The sequence below is a fragment of the Stegodyphus dumicola genome, chromosome X1, assembly GCF_044657685.1.
Source record: "Stegodyphus dumicola isolate Sdum_Otavi_A_Nest chromosome X1, ASM4465768v1".
In the NCBI taxonomy this organism is placed as follows: Eukaryota; Metazoa; Arthropoda; class Arachnida; order Araneae; family Eresidae; genus Stegodyphus; species Stegodyphus dumicola.
The window spans coordinates 66,470,646-66,493,132 of NC_140780.1; the positions used below are offsets into that span (position 1 = coordinate 66,470,646).

The 22,487-nt window shown below is 34.8% G+C and overlaps 1 protein-coding gene across 1 annotated transcript in view; it reads right to left on the minus strand.

Moving 5' to 3' along the window:
• mspo (M-spondin) overlaps positions 1 to 22,487 on the minus strand; it is a 131,944-nt gene that overhangs the window by 108,648 nt on the left and 809 nt on the right. The gene's annotated exons all lie outside the window — the stretch shown is intronic.

The window sequence follows — 22,487 nt, forward strand, 5'->3', positions numbered from 1 at the left end:
ATCAGGACTTGTGTTTCTCTTGATTTGCTTTGGAAACATGATGTGTCCTGAATAGGAACAGGGAGATTACTCAAGCTATGTTCAAATATGTGTGGAATGGACAACACCAGCAGGAAGGGTTGACCCTTTATTCTCTATAAGATTACAGGTGCTCCCGCACTTCGGGATACAAACACCAACCACTTGTGGTCTGAACGTAAAAATATAAAACTACTAACTAAAATTTTAAATAAGAGCTAACTTTGAATTAGTTTACAAATGCCTAACACTAAGACTGGCCTTTTAAATTATTACGTATGTAGTACGCAAACTGCCGAAACTACAATACGTTTTAAAATATCAAGAGGACTAAACCTCTGGCCTTAAAGCAGCAGCAGCAGCTGATTGAAAACTCGTGCGAAATACAGTGGCAATGCGGCTCACTTTCCCTCTCTCTCTCTCTCTAACTCTTGGCAAAAAGCCACAACTTAAATACTTGGGCGTTAGTAAGTACAATTTGCATAAACAAGTTAACACATTTAATTCTGGAAGTGGAAAATAAGAAATGATAGTAAAGTTTTAAAATAAAATAAACGTTAGCAAAACTTAAAATCATTACAACATATCATCCGTATTTTGCATATTTCAAATGAACGAGTATTTTATGTTGCTCTGTTTTCATCTAAATATATTATTCAGTTTTGTTTTTAAACAATTGAGTATTAATCACTAAAGGAATAAAAGTAAATTAAAATTAAAGTAAAAGAAAGTAGAGGTCGAATTTACGCCCAATCCATAATAATTTGCTTCATGAAAGAGTATGCTTACCAACACTGCATGTTTTAATAAACTTCATTTTTTGAGAGAGATAAACAACCGTGGCATCTCTCCATACGACTCTTATGGCAGACCCTTTTCTAATCAGATAGTGCTCGGCCGCAAGGCTGTTCCAGAATGGCTTCATTGATATCGAAATTCATTCATAGTTAGTCCAATCGGCTAACATGTACCTAATTGATCGAGTATATCTGACATGCGGATAGGTCATGACTAAATGACTAAAGACTTATCTCCAAGTGTAAAAAAAATTAGCCCGTATTTGGAATATTATACCACAGGATGCGATCCATTAACTTTAATTTAAAGTTCTATACCCCGCTGTATGCTCAATTGTAAAGAAGCGAAAGAGCTCACTGCAACATACTGGCTTCTTACACTTCCATTCCTTTTCTTTTATTAAAATAAATAACTCGACTCCTTTAGAATAGCAAAAATTATTTTTTTATTTGTGTATTTTGGACGTAACAATTTTCATAACACTCAGACAAAAGATTTCTGGAGTCTTCCCAGATGTGTTTATTTCCATTAATAAGAGTTTGTTATATACACTCTTTTGCAAAAACATCGAAGCACCATGAAGGAAGTGGTTGTTTTTGATGAAACTGAATATGTGTATAACTCCACACACAGATAATAAAATGATTAAAAAATGAAGGTCATAGTACCAGTTCACGGCTCACAATCATTCATTGTTCAAATTAGTAGTTGCTTGAACCGCCCCTGCCGGTAATGCATGCTTGAATTCGTCGAGACAAGGAGTGGTAAAGTTTCCTAATGTCATCCTGTGACACATTCTGCCAGGCATTCATCAGTTGCCGCTCCAGATCTGCGATATTTTGTGGTGCCCGAATATGGCGGCCTACTATGTTCCAGACATGCTCGATTGGTGAAAGGTATGGTGACCTTGCTAGCCAAGGAACAGTATCAACCGCACGGAGACAGTCCAAAGATATGCCAGCGGTATGCGGCTTGTCATTATCTTGTTGGAGAATGATCCCAGGATGACGTACCATGAAGGGTAATGCAACCGACCGCAAGATGGTATCAACATATCGTTGAGCTGTTAAAGATGTACGGAGGATGACTAAAGATGACCTGCTGTCATAAGAAATAGCACCCCACACCATCACACCAGGGGTTATGGCTGTATGCCTTTGTAAAACAAAGGCTGATTGGGACCTCTGGCCCCGTCCTCTCCAGACACGAACACAATGGTCATCTGCTTCAAGAGTGAAGCGAGATTCATCGCTGAACTCTATACGATGACAGTCTGATGGCAGCCTTCCAGACCAATTCGCCGATGTTGTGGTGTCAAAGGCAAACGTCTTAACGGCCTCTGTGAGCGTAACCCCGCCCCAGACAAGCGCCGTGAGATGTCGGACGGTACAGACCTCGGGAGGTACAGACGTGGCTGTAGTGCGTTGAATAGTCGACAATGATACCGTTGGGGTGGTTCGGACCTGGCGAACAATCATCTTGCCTCGCATTGCCTATCTTGCCTCGCATTTGTGATCATTGGCCTTCCAGAGCCTTCATTTCGTCGGAAATTTCCTTGTAGAAACCATTGCTGCCAACATCTTTGCACAGCAGTGTCTGTACGCTGCAGGTGGCGGCCTATTGCTCGGTAGGACCACCCAGCTTCACGCTACCCTACAATGCGACCACGTTCGAAGTCGTTTAGTTGTCTGTAATGTCTTCGATATCGTCGTAATGGCATCTTTAGTTGCTTCTTTACGGAATTACAATAGCAGTAACAAAAATATTTCGCCTCTGTTACTGGTTTTATACTTTTCAAACTGCGCACTAGAAATGCGCGCTATGATCGCAATTCCTGTTCATTTGCCTTGAAACTTTGATCATTTGCATGTTCGATCAAGATGTTTTTGCATACCAAATTTTGTCACAGTCGCAAAAGTCCTTCTTGGTGCTTTTTTGCGAAAAAGTGTATTCACTTCAGTTCCACTGCTTCATAACTTAAAGCTTAATATACAGCTGTGGTTAAAAATCCTAATTAGTGACATATTCTAATGAGATTACAGGTAAAAAGGAAATTGAAATAAAATGGAAATAAAGATATATAAAAATAAATCGTTGAAGATAGTTTTCCGGGTAAACTTACATTGTAAGGACACCAAATCTTTTATGAATAATATAAATAAAAAGACTGGGATGATTAATCGAGACATAGGTATTACATAATGCTTACCGATCTCCAAGTATTTTTTCTGTTATACTGAAATATTGTCATGTTAGCAAACAAAACGAAAATGCTAATAAATATAGATTCGCATTAGGCACTGCATAAAACCCTACGTAATGTTATAATCTCATTGCAAAATTTTGTATTCGAAGTAGCTATAAACAACACAAGTACGAATAAAGTTCACCTGTAAAAGTAATTTCTAGTCGTATGGGTTAAAATAAAAGTTGCTGCAGATTCTTTAAATTGAAACTGTATATATTTATTTTCAATATTAAAAAGAGTACCATTCCTCGCTCATTTCGTAATGGGTTTTCAAATATCCGTTAGCGCGGGATGCGTTTCTCTAAAAGACTGGATGCTGTAACGGCGCACGCAATTTTATCACTTCAGTAACGCAATGGAAAGCAGTGAGAAACAATAAGTATAAGAAGAAACCCTTACTGTGAAACCACACTTCTTTTTGTCATAAATGATATTACCACGTATCATAACCACTCTATTAACATAACGCAAACCACTCTTATTTTCATCATAGATAGCTTTGCTTTGTGCCATAAATTTAGATTAAGAGTGAGGGAATGCATTTAGTGGGTAAAACAGTCAGCTGGGAGGGGATACGAAAGGTTTCGTAATATCTGAAAGTAATGGGGTGACTTTGGTTGGAAAACAAATACGACATGACAAGTACAAAATGATAAGACAGCTTGTTTTGTCTGAATGTCGGCTGCTGCCGTAATTAGAGAATCTCTCTCTCCTTTTATGTATGTGATTCCTTAAACACTGCTATTTTTTTATAAATGGCTTATATTTCCTTGTGCATGAAATAAAACATATAAAACAAACAATAAAATTTGCCTCTTGCATATACTTTGTATGTGTACTCAGACCTGCTATAAATCCGAAGAAGTTAAGAAACAAATACTCGTAGTGTGTCTTCGACGCAGCGATGAAAGAAACAAAAACTTTTTAATAAGCTGAAATTAAAAATCTTAAATATCAGTCTACACTTTACTTTACCTTATTAACGACATTTTAATGACATCGAAAATAATATACGAAAGGTTTCGTAATATCCAAAAGCAATGGAGTAACTTTGGTTGGAAAACAAACACGACATGACAGGTACAAAATGATATGATAGCTTGTTTTGTCTGAATGTCGGCTGCTGCCGTAATTAGAAAACGTCTCTCTTCTTTTATGTATGTGATTTCTTAAACACTGCTATTTTTTTTTATAGATGGCTTATATTTTCTTGTGCATGAAATAAAACATATAAAACAAACAGTAAAATTGTCCTCTTGCATATACTTTGTAATTCGAAGAAGTTAAGAAACAAATAGTGTGTCTTCGATGCAGCGATGAAAGAAACAAAAGCTTTTTAATAAGCTGAAATTAAAAATCTTAAATATCAGTCTACACTTTATTTTACCTTATTAACGACATTTTAATGACATCGAAAGCTTAATATTTTAATGTCACAATGAAACTGAAATAATAACCTTTCAGTGCTTTAAATCCTACTCATAACCTAAAATCTTAAAACAGAGGTAATTTAAATTACATCATTCTGGCATTGTATGTAAGACAACAATTATAAAATTGTGCTGATGAAAATAATTTGCAATGCAGTCTCTTAATAATATAATTTGCTTAATCTTATTCATTTCCTGATCTATCCTAGCATCAAAATACATAATATTTCTCATTTCTTTCTAATTCATTTTTAAAAGCTTCCCATGGACACCTTTTCTTACAAAACCCCCTGATTTAATAGACTGGAAAATTACGATGATTCAGTAATTACGAACATGCATAAATTATCGTTACTTTATAAAAAAATGCATAGCTGGTGGAAATTTCGAGAATGGCAGTTTTCAGAAAACTATTTATATTAATATTAAGGAGCCCCGGGCATTTAAATGAAACGCAAGAACAACAAACAGCCGAACTTTTATAGGCCCAAAATAGAATGAGAAAAAAAATCTACTAAACTAAAATTAGAGGCAAAGGGAGACTTTCCATAAATTGTGCTTGAAAAGCATATTTTTCCCATCCCAGATAAAAAATAAACATATTTAGCAGAGCAAGATGGAAACTGTTGCTTATATTGACGGTGAAAATTATTTTTATACATAAAAAATTTTGAAACATACTTAAAAATCGATGTTCAATATTCTAATCATATATATATATTAGAAATATTCGGCATGTAATAGCATGAGATTATATAGTTCTGATAGAAAATTAAATGCCATATCCCCATTTGCCATATACCCAAGTTATAACAGAAGTTAATAACCATTTTCTTTGCATTCGGGGAGGGAATACTTGTTTTTCTCGCAGCGATAGTAATGATATGTGAAAACATAAGAGTAACCAACGTAACAAAAACAGTACGTTAAAGAGGTTGCCTTTTTTACGTTTTACAAATTATATTTTTAAACATTGAATAAAAATGTAGAATCTCAAAAAAAAGAAAACTGCTTTATTCAATTAAAAATATACACTGCATTTCTAAAACAAATTTTAATTTCCAGTGAACTGCACTTTTAAATACTTACAACAGCAAAAGTACAGTACTTGTGGAAATGACTAAACTATACAGATGTAAGGATTATGTTAATTTTATTAACAGTTAAATTTTGAGTTAAAGTTCCTTTCCTATCGATTCTTAACTTCAACTTACCACTTCCGACCAAAACGTAGTTTTAGAATCACGTCTGAATACATAATAAAGAAGAGCGGTGTTTAACCGCGAAGTTCTTCGGTCTTAGTGAGGGAGATACCAGGTATTCTGGCTGCACGCGTCCGACTTTTTTTAGGCTACTCTCTCGTAAGCTATTAGTACGTTTGGCCGTACTTTAGGCCCTTGATAGCTTCGCAGTCTATTTATTAACGTTAAGGGACCAACTCTGTTAGAATCTTGATAGCTTCGGTTATATCTCTTTAGTTAAGACTAGTTTAGCTTAATTCTTAGTTTCTTAAGTTCAAGCCAAAGTGTTGGCTTTATTGTACACTCCAAGACGGAGTTCTGTTAAACTTTAGTTGGAATAATAAAGCGTTAGTTACCCTTCTATCTTGCTGTTTCCTGTCACACGAACTCAAGCGATTATTCGCTTATCAGTTCTTAAGATTCTTCACTTCCAACAGTAACTTAGAATTACCCAGTGAAAAACTCTACACAGAAAACCAAGACAATGCAAATTATTTCACATTTAAATGTCTACAAATAAGATTTGGGGGCCTAGTCAGAGAATCATATCGGACTTCACTTTTTTGAGACGGAAAATTTAAAGAAAATAATTTTAGCGTTTATCCAACATTTAGTTTGACAGTGCTCGTTCGTTACCGACCTAACAAAATTCGACTGTTGAGAACAGTTAGTATTAATGAATACTTCCGTCGTTAATACAATAATTTCAAAGTTATTTTAAAAAGAAAATGAATAATTTTTACAGTGATCAGGAATTTTTCAAAGTAAAAAAAAAAAAAAAAATGTTCACTGCCCTTGCTGGAAACTAACTCCTGACCTCCCCGAGTACGCGTCGAGCGTGCTTCCAGTTACACCCAAAAGGCATGCAGAAAGGAGGGAGAAAATACCTTCTCCAAACATTCAAGTAAATGTAAACTAGCAACAAGGCGTTCATGCATCACCAGAAAATTATAAATTCGTCGGACAAATACCTATCTATTCCCAGTGTGTCTATAAAACAGTCTTTGCTATATAGTCTTTGCATTTCTTAACCAGATCCAGTTTTCTTCAAATATGACACCACAAATGCCGCACTGATTGCTTTAATGTTCGCCTTGATTGAAAAGATTTTTAATGTCTTGTTTCACACTGAGTTATTCACCTTTTAATGGCATTATTATTTGCAGTATATGGATAAGACGTTGAAATTTCAATTTCCAAGCGATGTACTCCGACGCATCCCTTTTCGAGGAGTTGGATATTTAATGATAAATACATCGATTTTCTAAACATATAACTAGGATTCTGATGAGAATATTTTATTGCAGTCCATTTGCAGAATTGCTATCCCATCTAGAAACTAGAATTAAAATCCTACAGACCCTACTAGACAGATAGCAAATTATCGCTACGCCTTCAACAATTCACAAAATGCATTCAGTTCGAACATAAAAGCACAACGTATTCTACTACAGGCGAAATTTTCACCACTTGTGGATACTCAACTTAGCGTAACAGTAATTAAATTCAAACGTTGGTAATGTAGTCTAAAACTACTCATAAGATATAATAAGCTGGCTCAAGCACTTTACCGCGAGTGTTTAAAACGACGTCTATCGAGAATGCTAAACCCCGAATATTCTTTTAAGCAGAACTGGCGAAAACTACTAGAAGCAAGACGGGATTGCCTGAAGCTCTCTAACTTAAAGATTCAAAACATTCATCTTAAATATACCCAAAGCTAATTTAAATTCTGGTGAGGAATACGAAAAGGAGAAGTTATAATAAAGACTTAAATCACAATAACTGGTTAGTTAACTTAAGATACTGCACAAATTGTGTACGAGTAGCATAGTCAGCTATTATCAGAGGAACAGGATTTTCCTCGAATAAAAGCATCAATGGTTTTTGTAATATTAGTAACCAATGGATACCCGATATACTTAATAAAATGTTTTTATAAATAATTTGTGAAGTTTAAAAGAAATTTGACGATATGTTTAAGAATTTTTAAATATGCTTATTTGTTAACATTGAAATCAATAAAGCATGTGGCATTACTTACGTTCTACAAATACTGATGAAATTTTATGTGCTCTGAAATATGATTTTAAGCGCGAACAAAACTGATTGTAATATCTAATTGGTTTGATGTACTCACTAACTTGCCGTTGTTGATAGCTTTAATAAGTCTTATCGATGGACAGTTGTTTTTATATACAACTTAATGTTAAATGTAATAAAATGTTTAGGGTCCCATAACTTGTATATCTTATATCAAATTTTTATACACCTGCTAAATGATATGGTAAAAATTAAATACGAAAGTGAGAAAGGAAAGCAAATGAGGGAATTTATTTCCTAATTTTCAAATAGCTGCATAGCTTCTGAAACTTTACATGCTCTCATACATGCACACACCTGCAGTACAACAAAAATTCCTAAAAGGAGAGGTAACAGAGAATGTTTTAAAAGCAAATAAGCTATCACTGCATTTTAAAAATAAATTTATTCTTAGATTAGTTACAGAAAGCAGTAAAAACGTCTAGCAGTCCTTTCCGGAAACGCAAATTTGAAGAATATCTTTATTTCTTGCTTTAGTAGGATTTATATGACCCTGCTAATGTGGCAATACTTATTTAAATTTTATGATTTATAGAGGTTGGCTTGCTTTGGGAGCATAAACTTGTACCAAACTCCTAACAGACGTAAAGCGAATTATCACTGTTTCTGAAGTAACTACAGAGATTTGAAAAAGTTTAAGCAAACCTTTTTATTTAACATAACTTAAAACATAAATGCATTTCATGTGCTAACAGAATCAACCACCACTTGTAACGATATAACTAAAGTAAAAGTCAAATTCAAATTTAAAATGTAGACTAATAGTCACAGACTGCACAATTAAATTTAAGCTGACTCAAAAGCCCTAACGAGCGTAACCATTCAAATGGCGGCATCAATAACGCAAAGCCGAATAATTATAAACTTATCAGAGCTAGCAGGAACTATGTAACGCGGCCACGGGAGACAGAAACGCGTTCTGTCTTACAATCCAGAAACCCCAGCTTAAGTATTTCCCAAATCAGTTTAAATTTTGGTGAGGAAACGGAAAGAAGAAGTTATAGTAGAAGCTGAAATTAAATATAGCTGATTAATTAAAATAATAATTCCTACAAATTTCAGATGCAGAAAAATCAACTGTGCAACTACATGGAATCGAACCACATGTTTTAAAATTGATGGAACTAACTATACCTCGAGGACAAATGGGAGGATTAATTCTTTGCAGATTGGATATGAAACAGTGATTTTATCAAAAATTTCCACGAAGCATATTTGAATTTAGATCTATTGTTCATAGGCTGTGAGAAAGACTTCCCCACTTTCGTTTTCTTTATCTTTTAACTTATAAGGTATTTCTCTCGCCTTCCTAGAGTGCCTTCGTGGTGTAGTGGTTCTGCATGCTGCGCCCGGTATTCCAGGGGTCCGTGGTTCGATTCCCGGCGAAGGCGTTTGCTAATTTTTCATCTTGTCTGTTTCCAAAAATCCTAATGTCTCTACAGTGGCGCCCGAACTAAAAGGGTGTTGGATGATAATTCTCCTCACCCAAGATTTGGCGATTGGGGCCCCTAAAAACCCCAGTCGCCCTTTAAAAGGGGGAGTATATAAGGTATTTCTCCCGCCTTTCTAGTGTGCCTTCGTTGTGTAGTGGGTCTGCACGCTGGGACGGTATTCCAGAGGTCCGTGGTTCGATTCCCGGAGAAGGCGGTTGCTAATTTTTCATTTTGCCTGCTTCCAAACGTCCTAATGTCTCTGCAAACTTACAAAATATATATTTCTTTTTTCGTTGTCTGGACGCTCAGTTGATTGAAGAATTATCGGATGTTGCAATAGATGTCTTTTGTTTAACTCTTCAAACTTTATTCAATTATATTTTAATTACATTGGGAGCATTAAGAATTATTTCCAGAATTTTATTCTGTCTGTTTTTCCATTTTAGGTATTCACGTTTATTCTAACTGCAGCTGTAAGTTTTGACAATGCTGGCAATCTGACGGGTTCTCTTTTTCTCCTTCTAAGGAAAAAAAAAAAAAAAAAGAAAAAGAAAAGAAAAAGAAATCTACCCCTAAATGTAGAAAATATCACAATTCCAATGTTGAACAGAATTTAAACTAAATATTCCCTCTCTATATATATATAATAAAGAAACTAACAAAAATGACAAACAAAATATCTTACAAAATTCCTTATTTCCTTAATTCTATAGTTTTGAAAAGTACTCAAATGGCTATAAAATTGCCAACGGGATGTACCTGACATTTCTGGGTTTCACTGCGCAATTTCTCGCAACAAGTCAGCAAGAATTCTACCTTTTAAAATTCAGTGCCATCTCTGTTGCTACTCGCATTTCTGTCTCACAAATGTATGAGGTCATCCGCTCGGGATTAACATTATTTACATAATTTATGTGGGTGGTTTACCTATTATGCTATCTGCATATACCTCGTAGCATATCTTAAGGGTTAAGTAATTTCAGCGTCGAATAATATACTTAATACTTTTCTTTTTGGAAATGAATCATAGTGCATCACTTTATTTACATTTTCTTTTGCTAGCCAAAGTATATTCACAAGTTAATAAAATGGCCGGTTCGCAGCCTTTTGACAATTTTCCACTTTTGACAGTCCTCTAGTCTCTAAGCCAATAAACGAAGAAACCTGTATTCATTTTCGATAAATAATGTTTCACATCTTGGCATGCACTTTTAGGAATTTTTAATGAATATTCTGAATGAGTCGATTAAGCTATATTCGGTAAATTTTAAATTTGAAAATATATTAAAATAAAAAAAAATTTAATTTGTAAAAGTTTAGCTCTTAACTAAAATGATCGCCATTAGACTTAACGTAACAGCCGCTATTAGCTATCTACATGTCATGGCGAGCTTTCATCTTCACCAGAAATAAAACAACTAAATATAAATCAATTAAAACTTTATTAATCCCAAAATTTAAGGTTCAAATTAAAGATAATGTACAAAGCAAAGGTTGCGGGATGTGTAACAAATTTACTATTGATTACCCCTTTGTACAATACATACAGGGCAATGTCTGATCGACAACGTAGAGAGAGAGACGACCTGGAGTTTTACACTAGCAAATGAATTTCTAATTCTACTAACTCTAGATGAGATCGTCACTGGTAATACTAAGCCCAGGAACAACCTCATTCCAACAATGAGAGTTTCAACCAAAAAATCAAAAAGTCATCTGATATTATACGACACCATGAGTTGCAGCTAAGAAACCACCTCTCTAGTATGTAACTTAAATTTCCACGAATTTCTGGTATTTAAGAATAATTATAACGATAGCCAAGAAGGGATAGAAATTTAAAACTCCGTTTTTAAAGAAACGTAAGATAATTCTGTCAGGTAATCCAAAAATCTTAAATTCTATGTAAATATTGCTAAAAAAACTGTATTCTTTTTTAAAGAATTATCGTTTAAAAAAAACCTTATCAGCATTCACACAAATATTAGTTAAACTAAACTGCAAGCAGAAAACAGAGCATAAAATCTCGAGATTTTACAAAAGCATTTGGTAAGAAAGTTCTTTAAAACCAAAAATTAGTAACACGAAATTTTTCTGCTTGTGCTAAATTGGTTTTGTTTGAGGTTTTATAGTTAGTTGCTTGAAGAAAATGCGGATCTTACTGACAAATATAAAGTGAAGCATAAGTTTATAAGCATAAAGGTCAGGTGAACTGATATCAAAGTGTGGTCTGCAATTATAAAAGATTGTCAGTTTTGCTCATGCTTATCTTTATAATAAAAACTAGCCATTTATTATAAAGGTATGGGGTACTTAAGATTATATTCCAAAGGGCAATTAACGGTAATTTCCTGAATTAAAAAATATCAAAATTATTTCACACTGAAAGCAGCTTTATTTTATGACTATTTATATCTTCTAAAATTTCCTCAAAGCATGAAACGACTGAAAGGATTGTTTCAGAAATATTAATCGTACTTTTTCTTCCGAAATTCAAGTAGATATTCTAAGTTCGTACAAAATACATTTCAACATTTGGTTTGGCAGCATTTAGTCCATTTGGTATGTTTTTTATATGCACGCACATACCAAATTTTTTTTTACTTTAAATGTTTATTTATGACTTCATAAAACGCGTAGCCTTCAGTTCGAGGACCTTCAATCGTGAAAGACATATTTAATTTTACTTACCAAAATATTATCGTAATGTACAATAAGCCAGTAATGTACATAACTTCACATTAAGGTGAAGAAAAAAAGTATTTTATTTGAAAATCTTTCTGGAAATCAAGCGGGAAATGTAAATTTATATTTGTATGATCACACCTTCGTAAGCGGCCATTATTGTTTCTTTTCAAATAAACTCAAAAAGAAAAAAATCAACCTTTGGGCTATACACCTCCTCAGTTCTCTCACACTTGAAAAAATAGCGCACAGATGGCGACTTTACATCTTATGCTTTGACTCTTCAAGGCCATCACTGTAGGGTGGCTGGCTTTAATGGAAATCACATCATTCCACTTTCCTGCTAAATCGGCTTTCCTTAGTAGTGTCAGCATTTAAGCTTAAAAAAAAAGTCAGAAAGCTCAAATGAATCTAAGCTTTCAAATATTCTTCGAAATGACTGTGAAACATTAAGTGACTTCTGTGTAGTAAATTCAGGAGGGTTGAATCCATTTCGTAAAATAAACGTTACTTTCTACATAGCTATTACGGCTTTCTAGGCGATGCACAAATTAATTATTAATAAATTACTTTTAAATATTACTAGCTCTACGTTCATTAAAAGTTCTTTCAGTTGAACGTGATTCATTACTTTTTATTCATTTTATGCATTATAATTAGCAGACATAAAAACACGTCTTGCACATTTCTGCTTGTATAATGTAAAAACTGCAGTTTCGCGAAAATGTTGCAGAATTTTAATAAATAGTAAAAAATTCTAAGCTAGGAGTTTAGTCAACATGACCTTTGATATAAAGTGTTTTTTAACAAATACGATTTTTGCTGGTCGTTTTATGGACTAATAAATATCAGGGATATCTGCACATAAAAGGTTACCAGCTAATTAAATAAGATAATTCTTAACTTCGTATAATAACTCTGTATGAAAACTTGAAAATATAAACATTTTATGAAACCAAAGTTAAAATGTTATCGTAGTCTGAGAATTCATCGGCTGCATAAAGATGATCAAGTTCATATATATGATGTCATTAAATTACTTTCATAATTCTTTGCCTAAAGGAAAGTAAGTCCCCGTTACCGTATGTTTTGGGCGTAAACGAGAGTAATTTTTAACTTCATTTACCTTTTTCTTTACTGATAATTGGTTAATTTTCATTATGGCAGTTCGTTTACTCTTTAGAATTGAAATTTGATAGCTATACGGGATGGTTTTGAAGTATTTGGCAAAAAATATAAAGGCAGGTAGAGGAGGCAAAATAAGCAGATTTTGTAAAGGAATGCGTCTGCGGAAATAACGTGATGAACTGGTAAAGAGCGCTATTGAGAGTGGTAGATAAAAGTTGTCCGCTGACATAAACCATCATTCCGTTTACCTTCAAGAAACATTCAACGTCAAGCGCTGAAGAGCCCAAATTTCATCTGAGCTGATTAAATTGCGCTTCGCCCAAAAGACCAGCACTAAATATATTCGTAAATCATTATTCCCAGTGAAGATACCGAGCAGTATACATTGCTACACGAAAGCGGAGCTCGTCGATTTATCTGCGAGATTGCGGACGGAAACATAGCGGTTCTACAAAAGATGCATAGAGAACGAGTATCGGTTTGACAGCATTCAAATCACGCTAGCTGACGTGTCTTCACACATTCGAGCATATTGACGGGACTTGTCTCTACCAGCGGCCGAGCGGTTAAGACGGCTGAATGCTGAAAGTTAGACCTGGATCCTGTCCCAGGCAAATGAGCTAGCTGCATGGTTGGTTTTTTTTTTTTTTTTTTTTTTTTTTGTCCTGTGCAACGTTACGATCCAATTTTCCTTAGGCAGTTCTCGCCGAAGGCATACCTTCCTCTAGCAGATAGCCCTCGTGCGCTTTACAATATTCAAATATCCTAATTTAACCGGAAGCTGTGTGAGATTGAATTCTTCTGATGGACGACAATACGCGACCCCACCGAGCTCGGGTTGCTGAAGTATATCTTGAGGGTCACAGAAGGGAGCGGATGGAATGGCCAGCTCACTCCCCAGACCTGAATCCGATAAAGCATCTTTGGGACTACCTTGGGAGACAGGTTGCTGCTTCAAGGTCCTCCTCCAAGGTAGTTAGAAGCCCACCAGCGGCCGAGCGGTAAAGACGCTGAACACTGGTAGTTTGGTCCGAGGTTCGAATCCCGCGAACGGGCTGGCTGAATGGGCGTTTTCGTGGTTTTCCCCATGTGTAACGTGTATACGAGCCAGTTTCCCTTAGAAAGTCCTCCACGAAGGCATCCCTCCCTTTAGGCAGATAGCCCTCGTGTGCTTTGCCATAATTGAATAATCCAATCCAAGGTAGTTAGATGAGCTTGATCAAGGATTACTCCGTGTCTGATTGTTGCTTCCCATTTTACACAGACCGCCAACTTAATTGACAGCATGGAACGTCGCTGCCGCTAATGTATTGCAGCTAGAGGTGGACACATTCCTTATTAGAACCCATTTTTGTGATGTTACTACACCATTTTTCCTCAAAAAACTGATATACTGTTTCTTCAAGCCTGGATTTATCTGCGAAGAGTGCAATTTTTTGTTGTAATTCATGTTTATGTTGAACTTTAGAAATATTCTATGTCGCATTCATTAAAGAACTGTTTATTTAATTTTATTAACTGTTTAGAACTGTTTAGAACATTTTCAGTTTTTATTTAATTATTATTAGTATAGAACTGTTTATTAATTATTACTGTAAATTTCTTGTTTCTATGTTGCTTCATTCTCAAATTAGACACAAAAAACATGCTGTTCCGTAACTTTTAGAGAGTAGTGTATATCGAAGCTCTGATAAATCGTTAATTTAATGATATGGCAAATTCTGCGAAACTCGAGTAATTTAAACAATGACTCTGGCCTAGAATCTCTTTTTTTTTTTTTTTTTTTTTTTTTTTTTTTTAAATCTAGGACCTTCATATGTATAGGAAACTTCATTAATAGTCGGGCATTTAAAATGTTTGACTGGATATGCTTACACTACATCAGAAGCGCCCATGGAAGGAATGTTTTTAATGTCTTAAAAGAGAATTTCTGATAAAATTATTTTTCAAAAACGACTTAGTGCCAAAAACCATAGTGTATTCCATCATATTTAATTTTTATTAACTAATATTATACCTAGGAAATTATCTCAGTATCAAATTTATTTCTTGAGAAGATAGTAATAATTTTTTTTAAATCAATTTTGGTTATTTTTTAATAAATTTTTATGTGAGCGTGGTTATAAATTCGGCGATAATATGAAAGGTTAGAATAAAACAAATCAAACAGATCTTTTATTAATTAGCGTAATTTATACAGTAACAGTGAGTGAACACCTACAACAGCTTAAACCGTATCAAAAGCTCATAGTTTTCTATCTAGCAATTCTAGATAGGACATTTCCTACCCATCACATATTGTACGGAAGTTGTAAGTGTTCGCACAAACTACGTATATAAACGCAGGATGAAGTATACTTGCTGTAATTTAAATACGCTTAGGACGGTTTGATAAAATATATCAATTTTTTTTTTGCAAATCTGTCTTTCATAATGAAGTTCCTCATCGCTTAACATTTTCTTTATTCGAGAATGTGAGTATGCATAGCATTTCAGGTTATATACACGCAGCTTATATATATGGAAAAATATTTGTAGATTGTTACACCTTACATTCATCCAAAGAAATGTGCAAAAATACGCCTCCGCAAAGAGCAGAATTTAGAGATACACTGGAATATGAGGGTATGACAGACTTATAAACTGGCCCGCAAGCTCACGAGATTTCAATCCGATTGAACATGCCTGGAACATGATGAGAAGGCGATGACCGTCAGTACCTCTACGGCGTCTGACTGAAGGTGGAGCGTGGCCGTCAACCGGAGCCGACGAAAATCCCAAAAGAACTGCTTGATAACTTAATTTTACCGAGCCACACAAATAGGGTATTGTTACTCATAGCAGTTCACAGTTCATTCTACGGGATACTTTTTTTTATTTCTTTGTTTGATCTTTTCTAATACCACAAATTCATAACTTGTTCCTCTCAAATTGACAAGTATACACAATTCAAAATTTTAAGACATCTGCTTTTCCTTTTATTACATTTCACATCATATCTTCATACTTGCAGTTTTCTAGTAGAAAATTCATCGATCATAGCCCCCTTTCCCTACATATTAAATTATTCCCACTTTTGTTAATAATTCCGTTTCTCTAACAATAATTATACCGAATATTATAATATACTTCAGGTAAATAGAAAAACAAATTAATTAACTGTAACTACATAATAAATCATTAATAAGAAGTTAAAATTTCGCTGCAATTTATTACTAAAGTGAATCAACAGTCAAGAATTTAAAAACAATTCTTGGTTTAAAACAGCTTCCAGGTAACAAGTTTCTTTTTTGACTGACAATGCGTTCCCACCTCTCATCAAATCCTGATTCTCGATCCTACTTCATCAAAGAACTTCTGAAAGGTTACAGTAATAAAGCATATTTTACGAACGTTCTGTAAATGTTTGAAGTGAAATTATTACAATACGATGTGTATGTATTTTTTCATCTTCTGATAATAACAATGAAGCTCAAGTAGAAGGCAAAATGTTTATGCGAATTAATAAGATTAATTTTAATTAAGCTTTAATTTTAAGCTTTAATAACAAGCTTTAATTTCTATCGAACCATGCATTCGAAATTCTATTCAGAATATTGTTTCTTCGCTATGTTTATTAAGCTATAATTTTATCGAGAAAAATACCAGATCTTTAGACTCAAAAATACACCAGGAAAAAATGGTTTGAAATATACAGGATAAATCATTCAAAAATATCTAAAGAAAATGTAAAGGTAGGTAGAGGAAACACGCAGATTTTGTAATGGAATGTGTGTGCAGAATTTGCCCGTTGAAGTGGTACAGGGCTCAGTCCAGCGGTAGATAAAAGCGTCTTGTTGGCGTAAATCGCCATTCCTCGTGCAGATTTCGAGCTGTATGTACCCGTTGCACGAAAATGGAGCTCATCGATGCACATTTTGTGTGGGCTGCAGATGGAAATGAAGCAGCTGCTCAAAGGAGGTATTCGGGATTGATTCTCTCCCTTGGTGTATCTTCTTCGTTTTAGCTGAAGTGCTATACATAAAATGCTTTTCGGCGAGCTCTGCGTTTATGTATTGATACATGCCGCTCGAAATACGCAAGAGGAATGACGATTTACGACAGCAGAATGCTTTTACCTGCCGCTCGACTGCATGTACCACTTCAACGCGTCATTTCCGCACACATATTCCATTATAAAATATGCTTGTTTCGGTTCCCTCTGCCGCCTTCCCATTTTTTCCAGATATTTTTTAACCAACCAACTGTTACACTTTATAAAGGTTTCCACGCTATGGAGTGTTCGAGATAACTAGCCTTATCTTGTTTTTGGTTAATTTTCGCTTTCAAGTGAAATCAAAGTTTAATTCTATAATAAAATTGAAAGCGAAATATACAGAAACATCAAATCGCAGCAAAATATATTCAAACACCAGTTAGTCGTAACAAAGTTTAATTCTATAATAAAATTGAAAGCGAAATATACAGAAACATCAAATCGCAGCAAAATATATTCAAACACCAGTTAGTCGTAAAGGAAATTAAAGGCAATCATATTAACTGAAAGTCTGAAGAGACGAAATACTAGTATTCATCCCAGCGACTGAACGGCCTGTCTGCTTAGGGATTTCTTCGATTTTTCTCATGTGCGACGTAGATACGAGATATTTTTACCTTAAAACATCTTCCGTGGGTGTTTAAGAGGATAATCACCGCTTGCTTGACATAATTAAGTGATAGAATTCTGATGCAAACTTGAAATCACTGTAGAATGTGTAGGCTATTAAAGACAAAAAATGAAACATTGACAGCACACGCAAACACACAGCTCTAGAGTTAGAAATCTGATCTGCAACTCTATTATCCGGAGCGTTTTGGGCTCACCAGCGTCCGAGAGATAAAGTCGCTGAATACTGGTAGCTCGATCAGATTTCAAATCCCAGGGAATGGGCTGTCTGTATAGGCGTTTTCGTAGTTGTTCCGAAACATGGATGCGAACCAGTTTCCCTAAGTTCTCCATGAAAGCATCAGACCCCTTAGGCAGATGGCCCTCCCGTTCTGTGCTATAATCAAAGCAAACCAAACCTATAAGTTTTCCTAACTTAGTTTAACTAAACTTCTTATCACCACAATCAAGTTTGAAAATTCCAGGAGCTAAGCTATTAATCCAGCTTATAGACAATGGTATAAGCAAAAACTAAATTCATATAAGGAAAATCGCAACAAAATCACAGCAGTAGCAAAGCAAAAGAACGATTTCTCTTTCCTTTCCGCTCTTTTCAATAAGTTCTCTCTAGTGCACGTATAGTGTGATTCGCTTGGATTTTTATATAAGGCGAAATGCACGAGAGCTGTATGCTTAATCTCCATTCCAGATTTCCTGAAGAACATCTCGGAGAAAGGAATTCAAGGGTGCCGCATCCGTCTGCTTTTATCACAGAACTATCGAAAACATTTTCGAGAAAGATTTGGTTACAGTTATAAATGATGATATCTTATACAGAATTAATTATTTGGCTTAAGGCAAATCACCCGATACCTTCATGGAGGTGTTTACAAGAAAACTAGCACGTATTCACGTTTCACATGAGAAAAACTACGAAAGCTTCCATGCAACGATCCCGAACGTCAGAATTTGAGCCTTAACCGAACTGCCGGCGTTCAGCAGTTTTATAGTTCGGCCGCTGGTGATCTCTGGAATAGAACCAAAATCAACGCAGTTACACTCCGTTAACTACCATAACTTCCAGGATGGCATTTCTCTAGTGAATGGTTATTTTGGAAATAAAAAATTTATAGGAAATGAAAAAAATTGTTGTAGTCATTAGGATTTTTAATGCTACAGATGTGAAAAATATGCAGGGTACTCGTCTTGAACCCTGGACGTCTCGAATACGCGCCGAGTGTGCTACCGTTATACCCCGAAGGCATGCTGGAAGGAGGAAGAAAATACCTTATATACTCCCACTTTAAAGGGCGACTTTGGTATTAGGGCACCCAATCGCCAACTCCTGGTGGTGGCGAATTATTGTCACCCACCTTTTTTTAGTTCGGTCGCCAGTGTAGAGTCGTTAGATTATTTTGAAACAGTACACATGAAAAATGAGAATGACCTTCTTGGGACTCGAACCTGGACCTCTCGAATTCGCGCCGATTGTGCTACCTTTACACCCCGATGGCATGGTGGAAGGAGACAGAAAATAACCTTATACTGTAAATGTTTAATTCACAGAAAAATAATAAAATCCTTGTATATTTATATACCAAATGTTCAAAATCCATTCCGGTATCGTCAAAAGGAGATATTTGTTTATTTGAAAACCGACAAGCACGCAAAGCCTATCTGTGTAACCGAAAGAATACCTCCCAGGAGAATTATCTAAGAGAAACTGGCTCAAATTTGCGATACATATCCGGAAAAAACTTGGAACCAACTATCCAGCCAACTCGACCAGTCGAACACGCATCGACCAATAATGTTAGGATCAAGGAAGATTAATTTACGGAGTTTACTAGGCTAGGCCTTTAGCTCCACATCATCAAATGATAAATACAGTTACATCAAAGGAAGGATTGCTCAAATGGGGTAAAAATTTAGAAAGCCAAAAATAAAATAATAGCTTTATCAGATAATGCCCTCCGCATGAGAAACCAATAGTGTTAATCTGTCTTCTCCACTGGGCCAATGGCGAGCAGGGAAAGACGAAACTAACGCTATACGAAAGATGCATTTTTCTTTCCCTCATAATTACATCAAGTTTTATATTACTTAGTAAGTTGGATAAAATCCTTAGAATAAAGGCCATTTTAATTTTGCAAGAAATAATATTCACAGAGAAACATAAAGAAACTTAGGTATATACCACAATAACATTTTTACTTACCTTACGTACTTTATTTGCGCCCCAAAAATTTATTTCTTCATTTATTTTTTCCGCAAGAAAAAGTATGTCTTTCTTTTTTTTAATCCAATGATTGTTGCTTTTGCAATCCAAAAGGGAAAATATAACAAAAGGGGAAATTTTTGGAAACCACGCAGTTAAAAATACGTTTTCAGACGCCCGTATGAAAGTAACTTAGCATTTAAAGATGAGAACAGAATGATCGCTAATATATATTGCTCGGATTGTATTTTTTGTGTCATAAAAATAAATCGCTTAAGAGTGCTTCTAATTTTAACAAGTAATTTAGGAATAAAAAATGTATATTTCTTATTAAACGGAACACTGTTAATTTCTTGGCTTGCTTAGAATAAAAATTACATCGAGTAAAGATAAGTGTTCAGTTTTTTCTCTTCTAAACTCCTTCCAACTTATTTCGATCATGAAGTAATTTCATAGTTTTAGGCTCTGCCTCTCATTTTTCCGTTCCAATTGTCGCCGACATCAAGGATTCTGCTGTTTTCATCGCAATAATCTTTAAGTAATTCAGTAATATTTGCAAACTTTCAGTACAGAATCGACTCAGAAATTCATTTAGGTTCAAGTTATTTTTAACAATAGTTAATATTATGATTTAGCATGCTTTTCTTTGAGCTTAATTCCAAACATCAGTATTACACAGACAATATCCCAAGTTTATAATAATCTAGGCTAGAAAGATGCTCTACATCAGGTGTTCCCAACCCTATGCCCGCGGCACCATGGCGCCCGCCGATCGTTTAACGTGTGCCCGTCGCTGTGCGATCACAATAAAAATGTTTCCGTTTTCAATAAAATTCTATGTGAAAGTTTTCTCATTTTTAATGAAACAGAAGTTGTGTCCAACACGCAAACCAGCACAAAGCGAAATGTGACCGATCTCTTTTTTTATGTGCATGTATTATTAACTCTATCCAACTATAAATTCACCTTGAAAAAGTAAATGGTGCCCGCCGTCCACCAGATATTCTAGAATGTGCTCTTAGGAAAAAAAGGATTGGAGACTCCTGCTCTACATCTATGATAGTAATTGAATGATTGAATGACTCTGCTCACGTTTTTCCCTGCTTAGTTTAGGGCAACGTACCTCAAGGGTATGTCTTTGCGATTTCAAGCACGAAACACGAAGACGATGAGCAAGGTAGTGAACTAAAATCTCTGTGTGCATAGGAAATATTTAACAAGACTCCGAATTCATCACATATGACAAGAATTCAGTTAAATATGATAGAACTTCTTCTTAAACCACGTCTGTGTCGAAATAATGCGTTTGCGTTTCTGGGCAGCTATTCTTAGTAACAGTTGATGCCATACATTATAATTTACCATTTTGCTCGATTTCATTTCCTCGCACAGTTCCTTTTGATAACTACCCTAGTTTTCGGCTACAGGACATTTTTATTCGATCTGACGTGCAAACTTTTCTAGACGGATCTAACGTATTCATTGTGGGACCACTCATTCTTAATTAAATAGGAATTTCAAAGAACTTTTCTCTGGACTATATGTACGCTAGAGTCCATTGAGTACATTCCTCAAAGCAGTCTGAAAAATGTTCTCGAAGAGAAAAATTTCGTAAACGGGAAGAATTAAATTGGATTACTTTTATTGTGGCACAGTATGCTAAGGTTATCTGGGATGCCTTCGTGGAGGATGTTTTCAGGTTAAATGGTTCATAGTTACATTACACACAGGGAAAACCACAAAACGTCGCTGCAGCTAGATCCCATTCAATCCCCGAAAGAAAAATTCGAATAAAGTGTTTCACGACTTTACTGTAGGGGTTAGCCGTTTTATCGTATCATCATAGGATTTGGGTAAAGTAAATGATTTAAGTTGGAAAATATTTTAACAAGGAATTTCTCAATGGTTTTTTATTGAGCCATCAGATAATGTCCAAGAGTTAAAATTGTTGAAGACTAGTCATTCAAACCCGGAATTCAATTTCCTTGAAAATAAACTGGTCTCGCAAAGATTTTTGTAACACTAATTGGTACTTCGATAACTTTGATAAAATATACACCGCAAGTATTCTAAATATATTATGATGAAGCCTAACGTAGAAAGTAAACCAATTACTATTTCAATATTACATCATATTATTATAATTACATTGATTTAAGTTTTACTGTATAATCAGGGCATATCACTTATAAAGTAAAAAAATAAATGAACTTTGAAACAATAAAAAATAGCAGCGTAGAGTAATGAAATTTGTTTATTACATTAACGACAATGCTTATTAGAGAACGGATTTTTTTCTTTCTTGTTTGTTTTATTTTACTTTGCTATGTATCATCTCAATTGTATTCGATCATCAAATATATTTCTCATTATCATAGAAAACTCTTAAACATTAAAATATTTTCTACTTGATCAAAAGCAGATCTTTTAATAGTACAGTTTTGACATTACAATATGCACAAATCTGGCCTTACATATGCACTTAGCTAAAAACCTATTCATAAAATTTACAAGCGCATGAATACTGCCTACTACAAAAC